At 40.8% G+C, this 24,572-nt stretch overlaps 1 pseudogene; it reads right to left on the reverse strand.

Annotated features, from left to right (window-relative positions):
• Positions 1-748: 748 nt before the first annotated feature.
• Positions 749-925, reverse strand: LOC137220385 (U2 spliceosomal RNA; annotated as a pseudogene).
• Positions 926-24,572: the final 23,647 nt, after the last annotated feature.

The following is a 24,572-nucleotide window of genomic DNA, read 5'->3' on the forward strand; positions in this document are numbered from 1 at the left end:
GTTTTATGAGTCATTAGCATCTCATAAAAATTTTATTTTACATTTACTAGGTAACACACTTTGAAGCAGAAAGATGAGAAGAGTCAGAGAATACTGGGTCCCTGAGTTAGTGGGTAGAGGTGTGTCAGAAAAGCCAAGAAGCTGACAGCAACTAAACAGCTTTTGCCAAACTTTAAGGTATTTAACACAGAGCTGGCCAGTCTCTATTCCCTACATTCAAATATTGTTCTGGATTCCTAAAAGTGTGGATACTATTTTCTATTTCTTGGAATTAAAGTTTATCAATCACTCTAGTCAAAGTGTATCCCAATTTTTTTTTTTTTTTGGACATAATTGTACACCCTATTGAACCTCTTTTTCTGGCAGGACTGGGGAGGAAATTTCAGAAAAGATTTCCAAAAGAGAAGTCATAGACACTGCCAGTCAACATATAACATCAGAAATGTGAACAAATTAAAATCAAAGTGAGGTAACTTTTTTTTTTTTTTTGCGGTACGCAGGCCTCTCACTGTTGTGACCTCTCCCGTTGCAGAGCACAGGCTCCAGATGCACAGGCTCAGTGGCCATGGCTCACGGGCCTAGCCACTCCATGGCATGTGGGATTTTCCCGGACCAGGGCACGAACCCACGTTCCCTGCATCAGCAGGCGGACTCTCAACCACTGCGCCACCAGGGAAGCCCCAAGTGAAGTAACTTTTGTTTCCAACCATGATACAGTCATTAGTCCGGGACTTGCCCTCCTGGCATAAAAGGATAGAAAACTCAAAAAATATATGAAACAACTGTAAAAAGCAGTAGAGAACTATGCGGGAAGGGAAACAAACTAGGTGAACTCTACTATTGCCTTGACTTTCTGCTTGGGGACAATTTTTACTGATAAGAACAGATACTACACTTGATCTTAGCCAAAAGGCTGAGAAGCACTTGGGGACAATTTTTAGAACACAATGCAGAGATGGGAACACATGCAGAGTACAGTTGTCCTGCTAAGTTGAAGGTACAGCAATCAGAGTTTTGTGAGGCTAAGGTTTAATCCAGAGTACCAGAGAGTGGAGGGAATTACACAGATTAAGAACTCTAGAAACCAGCATGGAAGTTCTTATGAACAGGTTGCTGAATATTAAGTATGCACTTGTTGGATAAGGTAAGGCTGAGCAATGTACAAATGTCATGAAAAAAAAAATTGTGTAATGGAGAGCTACAAGCTGAATAATTCCCAGAGAGAATAGGATATGCTCAAGTTCTAACCAGACAGATTAGAGAGAACTTAGAAAGTTCACATTTTAATAGTAGGAATAAAATAGATATAGATTGAAAGCTATTCTAGACACACCTTAACAAAATTTATAGGTTTAAGAGGATTTCACATAATTTAACTGCCTGACCAAACTAAACTCAACATTCTTTAAAAGAAAGCAACAAAATTCAGTATTCAAAAATGTAACATTTACAATGTCAAGCATCCAGTAAAAAAAAAAAGAAATAAACAAGCAAAAAAAAAATGGAAATATATGTGACCTATAATAAAGAGAAAAATCAATCAATAGAAGCAGATCTGGAAATGACAGAAAGGGCAGACAATACTAAAACTATAAAACTCACAGGAAAAATGCATAGAAAAATATTTGTATTTTGGGATAGGCATTTTTTTTTAGACAAGGCACAAAAAAGCTGAAACATAAAAATTATAATTTGGACTTCATCAAAATTTTAAATTTCTGCTCTTTGAAAGACACACTAAGAAAATTCAAAGACAACCCTTTCAATGGGGAAATATATTTATAGCACATGGGCAAGGGACTTTTATATCCAGGATATATATAAAAAAAAAAAACTCTCACAACTCAGTAATAATTTAAAAAGCACAAATTTTTAAAATAGGAAAAATACATGAACAGATATTTCACAAAGAAAGATATAATAATGGCCAATAGAAACATGAAGAGTTGCTCAATATCATTTGACTTCAGGCAAATACAAGTTTAAACCACAATGTTACCACTGTATACCTACTAAAGTTAAAAAGACTGACAATACCAAATTTTGACAAAATTTAGAATCACTGAATGCCTACACATTATTCTGGGAGTATAAAATAGTTGAACCACTTTGAAAAGTACTTAACGATCTCTTATAAAGCTAAATATATAACTCACCAATTACACCACGAGGCATTTATTTGTCCACATAAGGTCTTATAAAATAATGTTCATGGCAACTTTATTTATAATAGCCAAACACTGAAAATTAACAGGTGAATAGATTACAGATATGGTACATTTATTCCATGGACTATAGATCAATAACAAAAAGGAATGAGCTATTTTACATGGAACAACATGGACAAATTTTAAAAGCATTATTCTGAGTGAGACATTCTATATACAAAAGAATAAATACCATGTGATTCAAATTAGATGAAATTCTTGAACATGCAAAATGCATCTATAGTGATAGAAAGTAAATCAGTAGTTTTCTGGATCATGAGTGAGGGACAATTGACAACAAAAGGGAATGAGTGAAATTTTGGAGGTTATGGAAATATGACATATCTTGATTGGCATGAAGATTACACAAGTCTATGTATTTGTCGAAACTCACTGAATTGTACACTTTAAACTGATATATTTAATTTTTGGTAAAGTATTTATCACTAATGTTGATTTTTAAATTAACAAGAAAAAGTGAGGAGGGTGGATGCTTTAAAAAGACAGTTTATTTTCAAGTTTAAGCTTGTTCTTAATTTGTGGGACTTGTGAATAGAGTAGAAACAGAGGTTTCTATATGCTTAAAGACTTACGAAGTGTAAAATCTAGATACTAAAGTCTACATAAAGTATGTTCTTAACCCACTACCTTCACTCAAATACATTTATTATGACCTGGAAGCCAGATCTGAATTAGTATTCTTAGACCCCGCAGAACCTGGAATGTTATTGTATAGACTCCTAGCCAATTCTCTTTCTACCTACTTATGCTTCACATACTACATATGGGAGTCTCAACTTTTATGTCCAAGTTCTGTCCACATGGCTCACAGATGCCTTTTCTGGGCACTTTTATGGGGGTGCACACTGACAGTGGAAAAATAAACCCAGGAACAAGGCATATGGAGGCCCTGGACATAGGCCTGTTGCCGTTTGGTTAAATTACAAGGTCTTAGAATATGATCTAGACGGGGACATGGGATTCAGTTGAGCACATATCCTGGTCCCAAGGATGACTTGTCGGATGAGGAGACTGTGGCTGGATGACAGACAGGACCTCAAATGCAGGGTTCCAGCCTGGTCTGAGAGCAGCATTGATCAAGAGCAGGCATCGCAAATAATTTTGCCAGGAAACTATCACTAGACTTCCCCCTCCTCATTCTCAAAACAAGGGAGAGAAGTAGAGTTAGAAGAAATAAGCCTCATTTAAGCCCTGTATAACTGAAGCTTAAAATATCAAACTGGAGGAGGAGGCAAGTTCTGCCAAGGAAAGAATAGGTAAATATATTTACAGAAAGAGGCTGTTCCAGTTATTTGTGAAGGGCAGCATGTAGATGTTTCAACTACTAAAACTTCAGATGTTTTAGTTCATCGTCTAAAACTGTGTGGATGCTAAAGCAACTATATGAAGGATTAAGAATTTAGGAATCTCAGTACATGAAAAAGAATTCTTCTTTCCATTCCTCCTTTTATCTTCCATCATCCCTTCCTTCCTCCCTTCCTTCCTTCCTCCCTTCCTTCTTTCCTTCCTTCCTTCCTTCCTTCCTTCCTTCCTTCCTTCCTTCCTTCCTTCCTTCCATCCCTCCTTCCCTCCTTCCCTCCTTCCTTCCTTCTTTAAGCATGATTTGAACCTGTAAATGTCACAAGTCTTTATACTTGAGCAAAGCAATGTAACCCTTGATGGTACCTGTTCTTCAAGGAATTTACAAAACGGTGAAATAAGGTGTAAACATGTGAAAAATAAGACATAGGCATATTATGATGCAATACGTTATTGGCTATAATTTCCCGGGAGAGAGAGATTAGTGTGAGTTTGCATAGTTAGAACACACTTTGATATATAAGCTGATCAGTAAATTGAGTTGGGAAAGTTGAGTAAGGATTAAGGAGTTGGGAGCAAGAGATACTCCCAGGAGGAAACAGCATCAGCAAAAATGTGATTATGGGAATAAACATGGAAGGTTTTAGGTAAGAAGAATGGATCAGGCAGTTCAGCAATAGATGAATACGCAAGTAAAAGAAAGAGCCTAGGTTTTGAAGCTAGAAATTTGAACATAAGCTTAGAAAGCCAGGTTGGGAATGGATTATAGAAAATGTGTCCCTATATTAAGTATACAGTCACTAACAATTAAAACATCTTGTAGAACTTGAAAGTTTACAAAAGCTTGTTCCCATATATTATTTAAGCTGGACTTCATGAACTTTAGAGGACAATTTGTAAATGAGAAAAAAAAAGTCTCAAAGAAGAAAATAACTTGCATAGCTTTACAGAGTTAGGTATGGTGGAGTTAGGACTCAAGCCAGGGTCTCTTGGCTTTATGACTTAAATTCTTATATTGTTAAACACTACCTTCTAAATAAAGTATCCCCCGGTTACTCTCACTTACACCAATTTCATCTTTTATAGGGCACTTTGCCTGTGTATTCATCTTGTTTCTTTCACTGGGTTATAACTCTCCTGTAGTTCAGAACTGTACCTTCCACTTCTTTTCTGTCTTCCATAGGGCATAGCATAGTGCTGGACTCCTAGAGGATATTATTACGTTAATTATTAATGAATGAATGAATGAGTGCATCAAGTAATGAGCTGAGATATGAGAAGGAACTGGATCAAACTGTACATTAGAATCACCTGGTGAAATACTTAAATATCCCAATGCCTATGATCCAGAGATTTTTATTTAATTGTTCTAGGGTAGGGCTGAGGCACTGGTATTTCTTGTTTGCTCTTGGATTCCTCTACACATGGCAGAGTTTAGCATCTAGGCTTCCCTTACATGTGTTTGAGAGGGGGCTGGGAGCCTTCTTCAAATGGAGATATGGGCAACTCAATTCTTTCAGGACAGAAGTAGAGTATATATAATTTCAGTAAACAAAACAAAAGTGAACAAGGCTTCTGTAGCTATAGGTCTCAGGTCTTGGGATGAGTGTGCTTGTGACAGGTCTGGAAAATATAAGAGGGAGGACATTTTTTTCCCCTCTTGTCTTTGTAATATTTCCAATAATATGCCATTAAACTCCTTAAATGACATTAAACATTGTTTAACAGAGAGCACTTACCAACAATGGGGTGAGAGGCTCCTGTCTGGCTGGTGTGCGTACCAGGCAGGCACACTGATGTTCATTCCAGGCTCTCCGCCTGGTACACACAGGACAGAAACCAGGAGAGCAAGAGACTGAGACAGAGGGAAAGGGAGGGTGTCCATTTCTAGGTAACAATGCGGGTGAGCTATTTTTCCTTAAGCTCATCCAACTTCATTCCCAGAATATTCCTGCCCTTGTATGGTTCTTAAAGCTTTGGAAACATAGTGCAAAGGCCTGACAGTAACAGCTGCCTCCCTGCAGATGGAAATGAAAGCCAAACTAACATGCACATGTGAAGGGGATTATCAACCAAATATGTTGACTTCATCCCTGGATTTTTGCAGCAAAAAAAAATGTATGTTTCCGGAATAATAATGATGTCTTCCACTTCTATCATGTCCTTCTGTACAGGACTCCAAGACAGTCTATTTTGTCATTTGTCCACTTAATGGGAAGGATGGAGGAAAGAGTATAAGTATTTCATAGTGTGACCAGCCATCTCAGTTTGACTGGGACTACTGGTCACCATAATTTTTTTTCTCCAAGTGTTACTGTTGTTTTTAACTTATATGATACAAATTATTCGTACTTGTTGAAAAACACACACACACTAAAAAAAACTCAAGAAAACAAAAAATAGCATCATCCTATTATCCAGATATAAAAAATTTATATTGTTTAGGAATAAATATGTATGTCATATTTATATAATATATATTATATAATTATATATTTATATTTTAATAAATATTTATATGCATTTTATATAATATATATATATATATATATGAATTTGTGGAATTTTGTGTATATATATATACATTCACACATACACACATACCTACAAACACACATACACACACACACTACTTTGTTACCTGATTTTCATTCTTCATGAAATTTAGCATGAGTGTATCTTCAGGACTATACTGTACCAATAACTATAATTATTCTTAAAAGCTGCATGGTGTTTCATTGTAAAACTATTCTCTGCAATATCCAACCAATCTCCATTGGTTGTCTCCAGGTACACACACACAAACCAGATTTTTGCTCTTAAAAATAGAGCTGCAAATAATACCATTAACATATAACAGAGGATTATCTAATTATTCATTGGTGACTTTAATGTCCACATAGCTTATCCTTCCCAAACCCCAGCTATCTTAAGTTGGGTTTCCCCAAAACAGATCCTGAGACGAGGATTTGGGTGTAGGTGATTTATTTGGGATGTAATTCCAGGAAGCCCAGTAGGAAGTGAGACAAAGGAAGAAAAGTCAGTAATAGGTGGATTACTGAGTGAGTTTCATGTGTGGGAACTGGGGCTCAATACAACTAAAGACCTTCAGAGAGATTGTAGAACATACTTTAAAACTGTATGTCAGAGGGCCAGTAAATTTGGGAATTTATCCACTAATTCCCTTCCCTCGTTGATTAAGAGTCACATTAACACCCCACCCCATGAAGGCCAAGGACATGCTTGTGTCCAGAGAACACCCTCAGGCAGAGAGATGCAAGAAAACATCAACATTTCTGAGAACTGTCTAGGGTAGACTCAGGGGTGGACCAAGGAGACATAGGAGAGCCAACAGTATCTGTTCCACGGCCCTCTCAGTCCTTGCCTTCTTCTTCTCTGATGGTGTTGTGTTTCCCCTACCAGGGCACCTTTTGTCAGCAATATCTACACCGCCTCCATAACATCATACCCTCCAACTCCCTCCTGTCTTTCTCATTCCCTCTGGTACCCACCAACATGACAATTCTTTTATCACACTGGAACCTGTAATGCATTGATGCAACCACCTTTTCCCTGTCAGCCAACCCCTTCAAGTCATCATGTCTATTCTTAGCCATCATTATAATCACTCTCTTGCATATTTCCTCAATTCTTTTGCCTATCTCTTTATGAACTGAACTAGCCTAGCAAAACTCCTTTCCTGAGTTAAATCCAAATTTCTTTCTCCTCTGTGCATGTACTCAAACTGTCTTCTAGACATATCATCTTCTTCATACCACCTTCTCTCTTCTGAAACTTCTGATATCCACCCCATCCTCACACTCAGCTGATTATCATGTTCTACTTCTTTAAGAAAATGAATCACTCAGAAGAGAACTTTCCAAGCTCCCACCACAACCATCTCCCATCTACATTGGTGTCCTTCTGTTACTGTAAGTCTGGATAAATAGCTTAGTGTCCTGTCTCAAGGACTGAGTTTTGTCCCAGATCTTATCCCCTCTTACTTTCTTGAGAACATAATCAATTCTTTGTTCATTCCCCTGCATCATTAACTTTTACCCCTCTCTTTTAGATCATTTTTATCAGGCCATAAGCATGGTAAGTATTTCTGCCATCTTAAAAATACCATCTTGAGACCACATGCCCCTTTAACCTCTGCCTCTTTTCTTTGGCCGCATTTTAGTAAAACTCCTCAGAATAGCCACACTTACTGCCTGCAATTTCTTCTCCTTATCTCAGATCCTGGCCAACTAAGCTTCCATTGCCACCATTCCATCAACGCTTCTCTTATAAATGGTAACAATGGCATGCATCTTACTAAATCCAATGGCTAATTCTCACCCCTATTTGACTCTTAGCTGTATTTGAGTCAGTTGATCACTTTCTTTTCCTTGAGATATGTTCCTCACTTGGCTTCAGGGACAATATGATTTTCTGGTTATCATCTTATCTCATTGATCTCTCCTTCTCAGTCTCCCTCCTTATCTCCACAAAGTCTAAGGTTGGAAATGCTGGAGCCATCAGTATTTTCTATTTACACTCAATTCCAACATCTACTCTTTATCTACACTAATGTCTTTAATCAGGCTCATGGCTTTAAGTACCATATGTTTGCTAGCAAGCCCAAATTTATATATTTAATCTAACCCTCTCCCAGATCTCTAGAATCATTTATCCAACTCCAGCTTTAATAGCTCTATTTGGATATCCAAAAGGTATAGCAAGTCTCTGACACCCAAACCCAAATACCTGATCTTCTCATCCAAACCTGCTTTTTTCTCAGTCTTTCCATCTCAATAAACAGCAACACCATTCTTCCAGTTGTTCAATCCAAAAACTGTATGGCCATCTGTATGCCTATCTTTTTCTCACATTTTATAACAAATCAGCAAATCTTATAAGCTCCAACACTCAAACTATATACAGATGTCAACAACCAGGCTGGTCCAAGCTGCTATTATTTCTTTCTTGGATTACTGTCATAGACTCCTAAGTGGTCTTCTGCTTCTGGTCTTTCCTCTGTGATGTTTAATTTTGACACCAGAGCTAAAGTGATGAGTCAGATCAGTTATTCTTTGTTTGAAACCCACTAATAATTTTAGCACTTATTCAGTAAAAGCTTACAGGGCTTGGCATGATCAGACCCCACATTATCTCCATGATCTCATCATCTCCTCTTCCTCTCCCCATTTCCCACTCCATTCCAAACACACCGACCTCCTCATTATTCTTCAGTTGGGCCAGACAGATACCCACGTCGGCATTCTTGCCCTTGCTGATATCTATGTAGCTCATTTCCTCAGCTACTTAAGCAGGTAACTCAAATTTCACTTTCTCAGGTCTTCCCTGACCTGACCACCTTATTTAAAATTGTAGCCACCGGGCTTCCCTGGTGGCACAGTGGTTAAGAGTCCACCTGCCGATGCAGGGTTCGTGCCCTGGTCCGGGAAGATCCCACATGCCGCAGAGCGGCTGGGCCCGTGAGCCATGGCCACTGAGCCTGCGCATCTGGAGCCTGTGCTCCGCGACAGGAGAGGCCACAACAGTGAGAGGCCCGCGTGCCACAAAAAAAAAAAAAAAAAAACTTGTAGTCACGATTTCCCCACATCCTCCCATTCCTTATGCCCTTCCAAACTTTATTTTTACCATAGCACTTACCAACACGACATAATATTTTATAAATGCATTCATTTATTTTATATCTCTTTCTTCTAGAATGCAAGCTTCATAAGAGCAAGGGTTTTGTCTCTTTGGTTCTCTGCATAGAAATGTGCCTGGCATGTAACAGGTGTTCAATAAATATTTGCTGAATAAATGATTAAATGAGAACACGGTTTGGTTTCACAAACAGGTTTTAGCTGTGTGACCTTGGGCAAGTGTTTGGAACATTCTGACTGTATTTCCTTACCCATTCAATCATATGGCAAAACCCAATTTATTGTACTGTTCTGAGGATTAATGTATGCAGAAGAACCTATTGTATCACTTCGCATGAAATATACATTCAATAAACATCCACTGAATCTATTTTTCCTAAATAGAGATTACCAAAATTTCTTGCAAATTTTATTTCTTCCATAGTTCCCATCCTACTGCCTGCTCTTGGGTATTTTCACCTCTACTTTATATTTTCCACTCATTTTGCTAAGCCAACAGTAATCATTTACCTCCAGCTGCTCAACTGATCTTGAATGGATTAGTGCTTTGTGTCAAATAATCAGTTCCTTCCTTCCATTCTTCCATCCTTCTCTTTATTGTCCACCTAAAGACCACATGTAGGTAACGTATAAGACTTAACAGACTTCAAAGAAACTTTCCCAGGTGCTTAAAATTTAATTTTAAAGCTAAAGTGTACATCATTGAAGGAAAATGTCTGAGCTTTAGTGTTAGATGAATGCAGAAATGTGTTAGATGGTTATATATTTAAAGAAAGATATCTTGAGAGAGGTAAACACTTGATTTTAACCCAAAGGATGGATAGGTACATTGATCAGAGTAATTAATGTTAACTGCAGCAACAAGTAAACCCCAAATAATATGGGCTTAACACAATAAATGTTTATTTATTGCTTATGGCACAGTTTGATGTGAATTGAGGGGCTGTTCCTGGTCACACCTCCCCCAGGTGATGATGCCCATGACGTTTTCAGTAAGCCATCTGCAATATCTGGCCCCCGAGATCACCAAGCATATCCTTTATCTGTGCTGGTCCTAGAATAATGCACCTTATAGGCTTGATACAGAGTCTTGATTCAATGTGACTTGACTCAGGGAGCACCACTCTGATCCCCAGGAGGGCATGGGGCTGCCACAAATGGCTGTACATTTCAGAAACATTTGAAAACAACAGAGCATTGTGGCCAGCACCCCAGAGAGACTTTTCTGAGTCTCACAGTGTGGAATTGGAACACAATGGTGCACCATTCTCAACCTATTACCATAAGACAGTAAGATATTCCTGATACTGGCATGGAAATTTATGGGTCTGTTGAAGAGACAGAAACATCTATAAATCAGGTAAATAGGTGTGCATGGGACTACAGGTTTATTAATGAAGTGATGGGCCTTGAGAGAGAGAGAGAGAGAGAAATTGCATTTTAGCAATTGTCATAAGAGGTTTGTTTATGATGAGGACTGTGACCTTGGAGGCCAGCACAATGGCACTCTGCATCTTTTGAGAAGATTATAGTGTAATTATAACTCTAATGGGCTTCAGGCAAAGACTCTTAAGTAACCAGAAAGTTCCTGTTTTCTCCCTCAGTAAGGCATGTGCAGGTGATATATTGGGACTAGCTCACAGGTATGGTACTTCTCAAAAACATGTCAGCAATTAAAAGAGAAGACAAATGAATTTCCAGAAATAAATCCCTTACATTTAGAAGGGGACCTTCAAACATAAGCAGTAGCTACTTTCCTTCGGTGTGTCTCTTTATCTCTCCCTCTTCCTAACTCTACTTTTACCTCTGGTTTCATTTCTTTGTCTCTGTACTATTTTTGGTCTTTGTATCTGTGCTGTTCCTCTGTAAACCTGCCTTATCTCTAGTATCTGGCCTGTGTCTCTGTCCTAAAGGAGGATCAACTCTGTCTCACAGACCATATAATCCTTTACACTCTAATGAAATAATATTTTAGTGTCTATTTTTCAAGATACTATGCCAGGCCAAAGGAAAAGAAACCCAAAGCAAAGCTCTTAGTTCCATTGTCTCAATGAATATAAGCAGGAAGTGTCATATAAACTAACATTCCAAAATGTTATATTCCAGTGGATATAACAGATGATCTGTAATAAGCTTATAATTTCTGTAACAGTCTATACTAGACCAGCCAGACCTAGATTTTACTCTTAGCTACTTCTGACTATGCAACAGAATTCTCTGATGTCCTTCTGATGATCTACCTGAAGGCACTTTTATAGCAGCTGAGAATTTACCTCAATCTGGGAAGGACTTTGAGAGGCAGTATCATCCATCCTCTTGCTCTTCATAAGAAAGATATGTATAGAGATAAAGAGAGAGAAGAAAAGAGAGGTGGGATTCCCTTCTTATTTTTAAGGCTTTGTCCTGGAGCAAAAGAGAAATTTCTATGAAAAGAATCTAATGGTATTTAATATTCATTAAACGCCTAAGGTGTGCCAAAGACCGTGCTAAGCATTTTGCATACATCAACTCATTTAACATGTACAAGAATCCTGAGAAGTAGGTGCTATTATCAGGAAACTGAACCGTGGTATTTTGTGGCTACTATGAGCTGGTTCTTCACACACACTAACCTCATTCAACTGCTGAGCAGTTCTTCATAGTAGGCATTATTATCTCTATTTTATCGGTCAGTAAACTGAAGTTTAATATTTGACTAAGCTAATATAGATGGTAAATGGTAATTTTGAATCTATATTCAGGCCCATAAGAGTACTCCACATCTTAGAGTACTCCCTTTCCCTCCCATCATGCTCCCTCCTGAGCTCATTCCAGTCAAGATTTTATGTTCTTATGTCTAACCTAGATCCCCATAGTAGAGTTTATCTTTTTTCCCTCAGTATCAATCACTAAATCAAAAATATTTATCATGATTTTTCAGTATCTACTCTGTGCAAAGTCTAGTGCTCAGAAGGGAAAGAGATAGAAAAATAAATAGGAACTGGTCCCTGCCCTCAAGGAGTGATGATCTTAATTGGGAAGAAGAAAGAGAATCTCCTGATGAAGTTAAATGGCTTTTCCACACAACAATGGAAAACATGTCATGAAGCAGGATATGATGAATGGCTGAAAGAATGTCACCGACAATATGTGCTGGAGACTTTCAGATGAGGGAGAAATGGGGAGCAGATGGTCACTGTTCTCTGCATAATACACTTTCATATATGTAAAGCTCATCATTAGGCCCTTCCGGAATCCTTTGTTTAGGATAAATCTTCTCATCTTTCCTTGAGAATATTATTCCCCACTCCTTTTATCCTCTCCCTGCTTCTGTGCAAAGCATGGCTGTACATGTTGAATGCGTTGATGTTTCTTAGACAAGGTGGCATCTAGAAAACAATTCAACAATATGAATCCAGAGAATCTTTCCTTTGAGTTCCTGTGTGAGTGGAGCCTTTTCTTCAGGTCATTAGACCACTCCCAGGCAATAATGAAAAACCAGTGCTGTCCCAGTGTACTCTTCGTTCTGATTTCCCTGAGGAGATGAAAACATACCCACTGGTATTTTCACATTACTCTTAGGACTGGAGCACATGACCATTCCTACACCTCAGCCCATGTGGTAGACTTTAGGATGAGTGGGAGGTGGCGGAGGAAGCATGGGAAAATTTCCCAGCACTCTCTTAGCACCAAGATGTACACTTCCCACCCAGGTAGTGGGGGCACCTTTATAGATACATTCTTAGGTGACCCCTTTAAAATATAAATACTCTTGACTCCTGTGTTACACAATCTCTTACTTAAAAAGGCCTAGGGGTGTGTTTATGGGGCCGGATGAGGGAGGGTGGGTGATGCAAAGTAAGATAACTGCTGTTTGGGCTGAAAACAGAGTAGTTGGGAAAGAAATGCAAAAGACTTGAAGGGCCGAATCCACAAAGTGCAGATGGAGAGCCCTGAAGTAAATCATACCTACTTCACCATCCTGCCAGGGACTAAAACCTGGTGAAAAGGTCACGGCAATGGAAATATATGCACTGATTTTTTGTTTTTTTTACCCTTTAGTCAAATGTCAAACACAAATCCTAGGAGACCAAAAAATTTAGGCCATGATAAATGCCCTCTATCTCGAATCAAAGATGACAGAGAGAGGGAAAACCGACATGATGACCTGGAGAGATTTTATCTCCTAGACAGTTTTCAGGATACATGTTTCACAAAGAGTTGTTCAAAGTCACTTTTGTGTCCCTTCTTGTTGTCACCTGATAAGTTCAAGGCATCTAGTTTGCCGGAAGACAAGTCCCTGCAAAGAAACTGCCAACAATCTTTGATTCATGTTCTCTGTTACAGTATGTTAGAAACTTTCTCAAGAGCCTTTAATTCCCCTCTCAGGGTGAATTGAGTTCTGTGACAAGGAACACAATCACCAACCCAGGCTGCTCCTGAGGGGCCCTTGTGCAGCCAAGACCATGACTAACTCATCCAGCTAGAGACCAACAGGCAGCAGGGAGCCCTACAGGCACACAGAGTCATGGGAAGAGGACTCCAGGGCTGAACTCTGAGGCAGAAGACTCAGAGCCTTAGCTGGGGATGTGCCATTGTCATTGAAGCTTATTCACCTTCAGATTCATTATCTTTAAATGGTGCTAATTATATTACAACCTATACCCATGGGTATTGGGATATTTAAGATATTCTGTGTTACAGCATAGCAGGAAATAGTTGTTTAATCTACGTATCCCATTGTCCAAGGAGAAAGGAGTTTGTAGGGAGGAAGTGGGTCAAAGAAAATAAAGACAGAACAGAGTGATGGCTTCAGGACAGTTACCTAAACCCTGTACAGTAGTCTATTTTGGTGGCTGAGGATATTAAATTTGAACTTTCATGAAACACATTGTTTCAAACTCAACTTCATATTGTTCACTGCTGCATTCTGTGCATGTAACTGCTGCTCACTAGAGGTTACATGGGAGATAAATGGATGGATGAGTGATGGACTCCTCTAAGGAGTCACTCGATATTTTCCTCAAAGTGATGGCCTAATCAACCATAGCAGGTTATGTCTCAGAGACCATGGGTGTGACCCCTTCCAAGCGTGACAGTAACACACTACCCGGAAGGACATCATCGTGGAAATCATTTCCATCTGAAACTCTTCAAAGCACATCAGAATCTCACTCTCACTGTGCTGGCAGCACCCTTTACAGCCTGAGTCCTTTCCTATTTCTGCTCAAGCCCATCTGCACATGGGTTCAGTATGTAATCTTGCCTGCTATAGGATTACTGATGACTGACAGCCATTCCCTGAGAACATCGAGTCTGCCTGTAGCCTGGCTGTGCATGGATGCTTCATGGTGACAGGATTAAGTGCTGAAGCTTCTCCAGGGACAGCCCATGCTCAGGATGTGTGTCTGAGATACTGTCAAACATGGCAGCCAGGGGATGGCTACTAGGCAATGATGCCTCCTGTGCATGAAGAGCATCACAGAAACAAAGCACCAAGGCCCACTTGCAGGCTAGCTTCCCTGAGCACCTTACATTTGTTTGTCTGGCCAGGGAGATGTTGGTGGGAAGCAAAGGACCCCATCTGCCTTACCTCCTTTATTTTGATAGGTGTTTTCCCAGTAATTAAATGTGTTATAACCTCAAAACCCAGCTGGATGCCTTGTAGACATACAACACACTCTCATCTAAGTCCAGGGATTAAACTTCCTGAACCAAATGTTTGACAGGACATATGAGGAAGAAGGACGTAGGAAGGTAAACAAATGATTGCAATTTCTGGAACCGTCAGAACACACTGGGGTTTGACCACTGAAAGGGAAGAATCAGCCCACTGAATTCATAAGTAGGATTAATACGTGTTTTTTTTTTTTTTTTTTTTTTTTTTACTACTCAATTAGATTCAGAAGAACGTTTTATTCTCAGGAACACTTGACTTTCAATTGTTAACTCTTAGTTTGTGATGAATATTAAGGCTTCCATGAAAAATATAGGTCTTGCTCATATAATCTAGCTCACAAATGGAGCTAGATTGGGGGAGAAGACCTCCCACATCCTTTGTGGATCCCACTACTTTTTTAATCAGCCCAGTAAGCTGAAGTTAAGAACATACTCCAGGTTTGGGATGAGAACAGGTCTTAATTCCTGTTATTTGCATCCCCCTCTCCTATCCCACCACCTCTTCCAACCCCCCATGGCCTCACAGCCCCGGGGGCACTGCCCAAATAAGTATTCCCTCTCCATTTGCCAATTGGGCTCAAATTTCTTCAGGAGGAGAAGAAGTGGTACCATCTAAAGGAAAATTCTTATCACTGTTGTTAAAACTAATAGGAGGAAATGACAGGCCTGAGGGACTGAGGTAATTGGTCTTGTTCAGATGGACCCTGATCACAGTCATTTAGGTCTTTGGGGAAGCCTGTCCCCATGTGCTCTATCACCTTGCTGGGCAGGCAGAAGGTGACTTTCTTACTTTCCTTGAGTGATGACGTGGACCGCTTTTGAGAGAAGCTGAGATATGAAACCAGTACATCCTTTTCTCACTTGTTCTCTTCTTATTCCTGTCATTTGACTACCCAGCATTGCTCTGCTTGCTATTGGTTATTAATGATCCTCTCCTTATTTTGGCCAGTTTCTTGAAATCTTTAGCCACCACTGAGGCTGTCTCTTCTAGAAATACTAACGTTAATATAGGCTTGTTGTCAATGACTCCTGTGGACATAAGGTCATTTAGAATTATATAATGGTTGAGATCATTCACTTCTACATACTAGTTTATAGAATGGGACACAGAGGCTAGAGAGTTGTAACGGATTACCCAAATTCAAATGGGTTATTGTGGCTGAACAGGAATGAGAATCCAGGTGTTCTAACTCCAAGCTCACTGATCATCCTGGTCATTGAGTTCCTTACCAACTCTTTTCAATGATTCTACTCCGTACTCCATGATTAAACTTCTCTTGTTTTCCTATATTCATTTGCTTGAGAATTTTGCATCTCACTTTTTATCCATCTTGTTCTCTATAATCTGTGTCTACTACCATGTTTCCTCCTTCTGCACCCCCAACCCGCCCCAACTATTGCTCTCTGTTGTTCAGTCACCTTTAGGAAGACACACAGAATGGGGTGAATGGAAAATAAATTCTGTTATTACTTGTCAGCGAAGCCTGAGGGAAGTTATTAAGAAGCAGCTCTTCCTAGAGATGCTTCTACTATCCCTGTTATAATTGTGGCTGAAATTTCAATATCAAAGTTTAAAGTATTATGGTTTCCCTTTCACTTTCTTTTATTTGCAGTTAACCTGGGAGGAGAACATATCCAAGGAGGAATGCTCAATGCAGTACTTCCCAACCCAGGTCACACTGCAGGATGAAGAACCATCTAAATGTTCTATCTTGGACTCCAGGAGTACAAACTAGATGGAGATGGGTATAGGGAAGGGGATGGACAGAGAAGATGCCAGAGGAGGAACAATCTGGGGGAGTAGGTGGACCACAGCAGTTGGAGGAAAGGATTTTCCAGCTTTGGTTTGGTATTCTAGTACAGATGGAAAAGAAGGCAGGTGAATAAGTTTTGTTTCAAGAAAAGGAATAGAACTGGATTAGAAGAATGTGGTAGTGATTAGGGCCCCTAGGAACCAAGGTAAATACAAGAGCTATAATGCTACTGTGGTGGTTTGGAGAGTCAGAGATAGACTTAAAGAAAAAGGGGATGGAACACTGCAGGACTGGACATTAGGAAATGTGGTTTTACTGTCAAATTTCTTATGTGACTTTGAATATGAGATTTCTCCTTTCCAGGCCTCAGTCTCTTTAACTGTAAAATGAGTCAGTTGGACTTGATTATCCCAAGGTCTTGATTTCTTCCAATTCCACCGATGCCCAAATTCCCTAACGTTGCAGTTCTGCTTGACCAACCTGGGTAGGTGTAACTTTCTCTTGGCATCTCCACAAAGAAGCTGAGTCATATCCTTTCTCTTCTCTTGCATGCCTCTCCTCCAAAAAGCACTCTTTTTGAGTCTTTTATATCAAACAAATCCAAGCATCTTTTTGAAGACTTGTTTTTCTGAAGGCACAAAGACCTGGGGCACAATTCCTCGTGAACTCCCTCCCCACCTTACCCCTGCCTTTCTTTTTCCCAAACTCATCCTCTATACCTAGCAGGTCGAACTCATTTAAAGTGTAAATGATAGCAAATCAGGAACCTCCTGCTGCTTATAATGATAACACTTCCCATAATTTGCATGATAAAATTCAACTGATTTCAGACAGCATTGCTTAGGACAGACAGGTGACACTGGGGCTCTATGAGGGGAATAAATTACCACCTCAGGTTCTATGCCATCACAGCTGTGGATACGTATTGGCTGACATTCAGCCTCAAACAAAAGCACAAAGCCTTGTCTAATGGAGCAATGAAAAAGCATATCTAGGAAATATTAACAAGTTCCGCATGGTAATTTATGCAAATACATGCCATAACCTAGCTGAAGAGGTTCAGCTTACACCTATAGAAGGGAGCTGCACTAGCCAGGGATTTTATGGAACTGATACCATCTCATTACATCTCAGAACTTGCGGGTTTCCATACAAATTAGCACTGGAGAAGGCAAAGGTGGCAATTAGTCCTCAGACCACCTGCATCAGAATTACCTTGGGGTGCCTATTAAATGCAGTTTCTTATGGCAGACCCATTAAAATCAGAAGCCCTTTGAGTGGGCCTGAGAACATGCATTTTAATAAGCTCCCCTCCCCCCCCCCACCCCAGGCAGATTAGACCATCTTTCTGAACTTGGCCTCCCATAGTCAGTACTGTCTACATCTAGGTTAGTCACACAATGCCCTACTCTCTTACTCGATGAATTGTCTAAGTCGCTTCACTATTCTCACCCTCAAGTTCCTCATCTATAAAATAAGAGGTGGACCCAATGACCTCTTAAGTGTTTCAAGACGAGATTCTTTTGTAAGTCCAAACACGGGCCAATTCTGCAGGCCAAACAAAACATACATGCAGGTGTATGTATGGCCAGTTGGCAGACTGTCTGGATGGACCGTGTAGCCACATATCTCTGCAGTTCTGCGGCCTCCCAGGAACCAGGAAGACTGCATAGCCTCCGCATCCATCATAAATCTGCCTCTCTGATTTCTTGCCCACATGGTCTCTTTTTAGTCTGGAAGCCATGCTTACCCCACTGCTTCTGCCAGAGCTCTGTCTAGACCCAAATCTTTTCTCATATTGGTGACTTAGGCTTTTTTTAAAATTTAAGTATAGTTAATTTACAGTGTCATGTTAGTTTCAGGTATACAGCAAAGTGATTCAGATATATACACACATACATACATATATATATATATATATGTATATATATTCTTTTCAGACTCTTTTCCCTGATAGGTTATTACAAAATAATGAGTTTAGTTCCCTGTGCTACACAGAGGTCCTTGTTGGTTACCTATTTTATATGTAGTAGGGTGTATGTGTTAATCCAAACCTTCTAATTTATCCCTCCCCCACTCCTTTCCCCTTTGGTAATCATAAGTTTGTTTTCTATGTCCGTGAATCTTTCTGTTTTGTAGATAAGTTAATTTGCATCTTTTTTTTTTTTTTTTTTAGATTTCACATATAAGTGATATCGTAGGATATTTGTCTTTGTCTGGCTTACGTCACTTAGTATAATAATCTCTAGGCATATATCCAGAGAAAACTATAATTCAAAAAGATACATGCACCCCAGTGTTCACTGCAGCACTATTTACAGTAGCCAAGACATGGAAGCAACCTAAATGTCCATCAACAAATGAATGGATAAAGAAGATGTGGTATATATATATATACACACAATGGAATATTATTCAGGCATAAAAAACAATTAAATAATGTCATTTGCAGCAACACGGATGGACCTAGAGATTATCATACTAAGTGAAATAAGCCAGACAGAGAAATGTTTAGGTTTTTGAAGGTAAAAGCCATTATGTTCTTTATTTCTTTGTTTTGCTTTTGAAACCTGGTTATATTTTCCACTGGTTATATTTTCCACTCTTTAGTGTCTCTCCTCTAGGGAAATAATACTTTGTATATTTTATATTCTACAATATTGCTAACACCTTCTAGGCACCTGTTACATAGTAGGATCTTAGTAAATATTCATTGACTGAAGGAACTCAAGGAAAATTACCTGCTGGGATAGGGAATGGGAAAGAAGGAACTAGAAAGCTATATACCTGGCAGGGGTATATTTTAATAGTTCAATATATTAGTACATAAAACTAACATTTATTTACAACCAAATATGCTCAAGTTTTTTACACATAGTATCACATTTATTCCTTATACGTCTATGAGGCAGCTATTAATATATTCATTGTACCTGAGGAAAGTGGCCTCGTACAGGTTAAAATACTTAGCCAAGCCTTCACATTTGTAAGTTGCTGAGGATGGATTCAGTGCCAGGTTTGTCTGACAATAAAACCTAAGGATTTCCATCTCAGCTCTGTGTCTCCCAAGGGAAGGTCCAGCAAAAAAGTGTTAATCCATTGTTTCATCTAAGTCAGTTTTTCCCCTACTTATCGTTATTTCCTTCTTTTCTGAAACTAGTTTGTCTGTCTTGTTAAGAGATTAAAAGCAATATTGGAGTTTGTGTAGGTTGGAGCTCAGCTGTTTCTGCAGCCAAGACAGCCAACTACTGACTCCTGGCATAGCTGGGTTGAAGTGAAGCTCAGAGGACCAAACCACACTGCCACCGCGCAGGGACTGCGGGCCTTTCTCAGAGCTCGTGTCTCCAGGTTACACATTGCCTTCTCTTTAATCTTCCACACTTTTCCAGGCACCCATTATTCCATGAGTGTTCCCTAGGTGTTCCCTTTTGCACTCCTCATGATTTCTCAGGTTACATAAGCTTTGGGAATGATGGAATGTGGCCAGATGAAACAAGGGTAATCCGGGCAGAGGGATCAGCGTGGGCAAAGACTCTGTGTGGCTCTAACAGTCCAACAGAAGTTTTAATCCTACATTGTCTTCATTATTAGAGGTACTCAGAGGCCCTTTTTCTTATTTCTTTTTTTCCCTTTTTTTCCTCTCTTATCTCTGCATGGCTCACATACGAACTCCCTGAGAAAGAATCTCATTGTTCAATGGGTCCTTATCGTTCCTGCTGAGCAGAGCGCTTGAGCCAGGCCATCTGACAGCTTGATGGCCAAACAGAGACCAGTGGTCCATTTGCAGGGTCAAGTTTCCTCCTGAGGAGGGTGGGCGTGGCAGGCCCTTGGTGCTTAATAGTCTCCTCTGCAATAGCCTCTCCTTCTGCTCAGCTGAATGCCTGGCCATTCAGCACACACAAGTGCAGACACACGGGCAACAGTTATTGCTGGGCAAAAATGTACCCAGGTAGACATAGCTGTGTGTGTGGGGATGGGGTGTTGTGGAAGACATAGTCAGCAGCAGTGGAAAGATCATGATAATGAACAAAGAACAAGTATTGTAAGATGGCCCACTGTTGGTGATCCGCCACTTTCTGTATTTAGAGCTGTGCAAGGGACATTCCTCTGTGGACTCAGTTTCCGAAACACAAAATCTAGCTTCTGGCTCCTTAAACTCTTCCCGTCTCCTTTTTATTGGAAGGCATCAGGCCATGGAAAACTGTCAGCCCACCACGTGGCCTGCAGCCACAGCTCCTGATTCTTCTTAGGGAAGAATGTGTACGTCACTGGTAGAAGCACAGCTGGGACACAGGCAAACTGGGAGGCAATGCCTATGGTTTTTTTCTAAATTCAAAGCACAGCCTGTATTCTGGCCTCACTGGGCTCCACGTCATCTCTCTCTCTCTGTTTTGGTTCTGAGTGTGCCTTCCTTTGGTTATGGTGAGGTCTGGTTTCATCACTTGCTTCCTCAAGTCTTTTCTGTAACTGTTCTCTTTGTTCCCAAAGGCCCACCGCATGGGGGTGTCTTTGTTTTTCTCACAAATGGAATTGTCAGCATTGAAAGCTCTTTTCAGAGAGGCAGGGAGGAGGCTCTTGGTTTTCTGAGTCACAATCAGATGCGTTATTTGCACTTCTATCTGTTTTCAGGCATTCGGCATAAACATAATGTCATAGAGAGATCCAGTATTCGTGGGCTTAGGATGGAGTGAATGTGTGTGTGTTGGGATAGGGCATGGCACAATTCATAAGAGGAGAAAAATGAGACAGAACACAAAGGGGAAGAAACAGAGGAAGAGAGGAGGAGCTTTTCACAGGAAAGCCATTGGTAATGGTACCACAGCCCCCAGGCTTCAGTGTTTCTCCCCCAGGGGAGCGTTTTTAATGTCAGATCTTTTCAAGGCTCCCTTCAGCTCAGGGATTAAGTGGGCGTTTGGGCATCATCCAGTGTGACACCCAGAGTGACATCCATCCAGTGCCCCTTTGGGATCCTCTTCGGGCTGATGAAATTAGAGTTGTCACTGTGGATACAGGCAGCTCCACAGTGGCTGTGACCAGGAACACCAGCCCGAGGAAGGAAAGCCACAGTGCATGTTTTATTCTGGGCAGTCTCCCTGGGTGCCAGGCTCTGTGCCCCAAGGGCAGTGCTTCAGCCTTCACTTTTCATTTGTCACCCCTGTTTTATATCTGTCCTCCCTAAGGTGGTCTAGAGCTGAGGAATGAGCGAGACGGCCCTCCTCTGCAGGCTGGAGGCCAAGTTCACACATCACCAGAAGGACCCCGGTTTGGCTTTGCCAGGTTTTTTACACCCTGCACAGCTCTGCAAAATGTCCTTTCATGAGCTGATTCTGATGGATGAGAGCTCTACTCGGGGACTGGCTGTCAGTCCCTGTGTGATCCTGGTTTCATGACCACACTTGCAAGGACTGCTGATGGGGACGTCAATGAAATAACTCCAGCCACTGCTTTTCTTCCCCATGGCGCTCAGCACTGCTAGGGAAAGGTGCTTTGCAGTTTATCAACAACAACAATTAGTGGAGGGGTAACTGACTGTGAAAGGAGGCCAGTTAGGGCGGCAGGGACCATCTAACATTACATTCCTGGGGCCAGGACCTCCCAAGGGAGCAGACTACCTCCTGAACAAGCAGTCACTGAGCTGTGGAGGAGACACATCTTGAGTTCCATGGGGCCAAAATTTAGGCAATGCTGGCCTGGGGCTGGAGTGAACATAAAATTGCAATGCCTGACAAAGTCTCTTTGTTGGATTAAGCTTCTGATTCTGAAGGGAGAGTCATTTCCTTAATGTGCAAATCCACAGGTTCACAGGCTGGCCATTAGAGCTGGAAATGACATTCATTGTGTGATCTGGGGCCACTCCTGTAAATTCCTGCAGAAGATAATTTGCCTGGACTCAGTGATAATATCTAGTCATTTCCCAGAATTCAGGGATAGTATCTAGTAATTCATGGTTGGAGATCCAGTTATGTAAGATATTAGTTCCTGCTAAAATGCAAAAACCTCATGGAAAGGATAACACACAGAGCGTTGAAAGTCAATAATGTGATTAGGATAATAGCAATAACAACCAACATTTATCAAGATGTTATCACCAGGATCGTCATCATCATCGTCACCATCATCATCAAGCCATTAACGTGTACTGTATTGAGATATATTTGTTACAGGAACCATTTTTGGCACTTTCAGTGCATTACTCCTTTGATCTTCATTACAACATTATGAGGTCAGTGTCACCATTATCCTCTTTTTTGTAGACAGGGAAAGTGGAACAGAGTATTTAAGTAAGTTGGCCCAGGCTACCAAACATAGGTGTTGTAAAAGCAAGCAAACATAGGTGCCAGAATTCTAAACTACGAGCTCTTCTCAGTTATCTGGGGTCTTTGACATTAACCACCATGTAGCTGGGGTAGAGCAAACAGATGGGTCTTTATGTCCATCCTAGGGCTGTGTGACTATGGGCCTCTCTATGGCTGATTCCGTTATCTCTGACATGAGAATACAAGTACAAATCGAGTCAAGAGGTCCAGAATTAGGTGGAGGCAAGGGAGATGCCTGGGTACAAGATCGAAGGAGATGCTCCCCGCAGGGTAGTGCATGAGGCAGCCCTGCGCTCTGACCCTGGAAGTCAGTGCCTCCTTATGTTTTGTGGCCCAAGCAAGTGGACACCCACTAACCTCATCCTCGTCTTGGCCCTAGGAGCAGAGGTTAAATGAGATCCTTTATTCGGGTTTCTGGCATATAATAGGTTCTTAAATATGCATTTCCTTCTTATTCTTGAGACTAATATTATTAGATCTTTCTTAGGGAGCACAACTGATTACAAGACAAGGAAGAGATGGCAGAGACCTACCGTCCTTGGATTGGGGTATAAGAGACAAGAAAGGGAACCAGGAGGGCTGTGATGACAAACTCATAGCTGCTTAGGCTCTGCTTGGTTCACTGGAGGCCACCAGCGGCTTTTCCTCCTCACGTGTTGAAGATCTCACTTTAAAGGAGCGGGGAACCAATGCATCTGTGGTCCCCGAGAGTCTCCTGTTTCCAGGCTCCCCAGACACTTACTCTGTGTCATGTTCAAGGTGTTTGTGTTCCCCCAGCCCTTCTGCAGTCATGCCTGCTCTCCGCAGGGCACCCACATGCGCTTCTCAGCAAAGAGGCCCCTGCCAGGGGAGGAGATCACTTTGTATAAGCAAAATGACCCTTTGGAATAGCAGGATATGATGGCTTGAGGGCACCTTCCAGACCATTTCATCAAACTCTCTCATTTTAAAGATGCTGCATCTAAGGCCCAGGGCAGAGGAGTGACTTATCTTCTGTCCATAGGTTAGGGTGCACTGGGTCTTCTGTTCTGGTTTTACATAGCTTTCTGCACTGTGCATGCAGTGTGCCACCAACGAGGTTAGCAGTGGACATTGCAGGGCAGGAAGCTTGCTCTGAACAGCCTAGCCTTTCCCCTCTTGGAGAAAACTTCTTTTAGAAAGCTTGAGGATGACCCACCCTTTCCTGTCCAGAAATTCCAAATTATGTATCAGTAACTTTCATGAAAGAAGAAACTATATTACATACCCCTCCTCTCTGGGTAGGGGGGATAGAATAAGTGAACTGTGTGTGTGTGTGTGTAGGTGATGGAAAATTTGGAGCTTATAGTAGGTAACAAAACAGTTTCTCTTCCTGTGAAAGCTAATTGCAACATTTTCCATTCCCGGGATCTAGCACAGGGCTCGGCACAATACAGGCTCCGTTTCTGAGCATCTCCCTTTCCTCCCCTGCCATCTTGTATTCCCAGCCCTATGCTCCTAGAGGAAGAGCTGAGTTAATCTCGACCATATGGATGTTGCCACCACAGCATGACATTTATGCTTTAGGGGACTACTGCTTTATGCATCTTTCTCCTCCTTCCCTATCTTCCTAATGATGACAAAGTCGTAAGGCCAGTTCTGCTCTCTTTTCCCTCCTCACAAAGTGGCTCCTTCTGGTTG

This window comes from Pseudorca crassidens, chromosome 2 (assembly GCF_039906515.1).
Source record: "Pseudorca crassidens isolate mPseCra1 chromosome 2, mPseCra1.hap1, whole genome shotgun sequence".
In the NCBI taxonomy this organism is placed as follows: domain Eukaryota; kingdom Metazoa; phylum Chordata; class Mammalia; order Artiodactyla; family Delphinidae; genus Pseudorca; species Pseudorca crassidens.